The sequence below is a fragment of the Rhinoderma darwinii genome, chromosome 7 (genome assembly GCF_050947455.1).
Source record: "Rhinoderma darwinii isolate aRhiDar2 chromosome 7, aRhiDar2.hap1, whole genome shotgun sequence".
Classification (NCBI taxonomy): domain Eukaryota; kingdom Metazoa; phylum Chordata; class Amphibia; order Anura; family Rhinodermatidae; genus Rhinoderma; species Rhinoderma darwinii.
This window is the reverse complement of record NC_134693.1, coordinates 131,365,717-131,367,323: the sequence shown is the minus strand read 5'-3', so window position 1 is coordinate 131,367,323 and position 1,607 is coordinate 131,365,717. Positions and strand designations below refer to the sequence as shown.

Sequence of the window (1,607 nt, the reverse complement as noted above, 5' to 3'; positions counted from 1 at the left end):
CTTATACAAGATCGTGATCATGCCTTCTCTCAAGGACGGTGGCATTCTACCCTCCACCACCATCTCCTCATAGAGCTCCAGCAGGTCCGGACAGATCAAGTCCCCCAGCGCTACATAGAGCTCTGCTGGGAGACCATCACTGCCCGGGGTCCTGCCGGGTCTGAAGGATTTAGCGGCAGAGAGCAGTTCCTCCACCATCAGGGGTACATCCATAGCCTCCGTACCTGCAGGATCAAGATGATTAGTGATACCTGACAGGAATTTATCGGCGGCTTCGGGGTCAGTGGTTTTCCGGGAGTAGAGGCTTCGGTAGTAGTCTGTGACGACTCCCATCACCTCCTTCTTCCCAGAATGCATGTTTCCGGTCTCATCTCGGAGTTCCTTCAGGGGCGTGTGGCCGGCATGGAGTTTCCTGAAAAAGAACGAGTTACATTTCTCACCCTTCTCCAGGTTCTCCACCTTGGAACGAAAGACAATTCGCTTGGATTCCTCCTCAAAGTGCCTTTTCAGGCCCTTTTTGGCTTCCTCCAGCTCCTTCCTGACGTCCCAGCCGCATTGAAGGAGGTCTTGCAGGGATCGCAGCTGACGCTGCATCTCTCTGAAGTCTCTCTTCCTCTCACACGCCTGTTGACGACTTTTTGTCTGAAAGAAACAACGAAATTCAACTTTAACATATTCCCACCAGTCACAGGTTTTGTCAAAGAAAACTTTATCATTCCTCCAAACAATATAGGCGTCTCTAAGTTCCGCCAGTACCTCCTCTCTTTCCAGCAGGGCACAATTCAGCTTCCAGGAGCCAGGGCCGGGAGGAAAACCGTGGCCGATGGCACCCTGGAAGAGAATGGCCCTGTGGTCAGAGAAGAAGCAGGGGACCATGGAGTGCCCATGCTGCTTGACTGCCCGGGAGGTGAACACAAAGTCAATCCGAGAACGAAGTGAGCCATCGGGTCTGGTCTGGTTTTCTACAAGACACACGCCTGAACAGGGACTTGAACCCTGGACCCTCAGATTAAAAGTCTGATGCTCTACCGACTGAGCTATCCAAGGCTCATTTTTAAAAAAAAATGTTTTTTAAATAAATAATAACAGTCGTCAAACATAACATGCCAGTATAATACACAGTACAGGCTAGATAATGCTATACATTACACCACATGCTACACTAACATTCTTGCATTCACTAAAGCCAAACAACAAAGCATTACAGACAAGTGATGGGATAGGGGAGTGGGTAGGAGGGGATAGGGAAGGGGGAAATCACAGGCCCGAAGCTTTATTGAAAGACAACACACAAGAAGGGAGAGTGGGGGGAAGGGGAGTATCAGTCCTCTTCCTCATCGACGTCCGGGCTGTCCCAGGTGGAATAGTCCCTGAGCAGGCTGTGGATCAGCCTGCGGCAGTCCTGGACGGACACACTCTCTCTCCGCAAAATCAGACGGTTCCTGGCAAACCATATAGCGTCCTTAAAGCAGTTCATAAGGCGCCAGGCTTCCTGGATTGCTCCATCCGTGGTATTCCCAGGAAATAGTCCATAAAGTACCGAGCGGTACGACAGTCTGTTCCTGGGTACTGAGTCCTTGAGTTCATGTTCCAAGGCTTTCAACAGA

At 50.6% G+C, this 1,607-nt stretch overlaps 1 non-coding gene across 1 annotated transcript; it reads right to left on the bottom strand.

Annotated features, from left to right (window-relative positions):
* Positions 1-974: 974 nt before the first annotated feature.
* Positions 975-1,048, bottom strand: TRNAK-UUU (transfer RNA lysine (anticodon UUU)). Its single transcript has one exon. It is a non-coding gene; the product is annotated as a tRNA-Lys (tRNA).
* Positions 1,049-1,607: the final 559 nt, after the last annotated feature.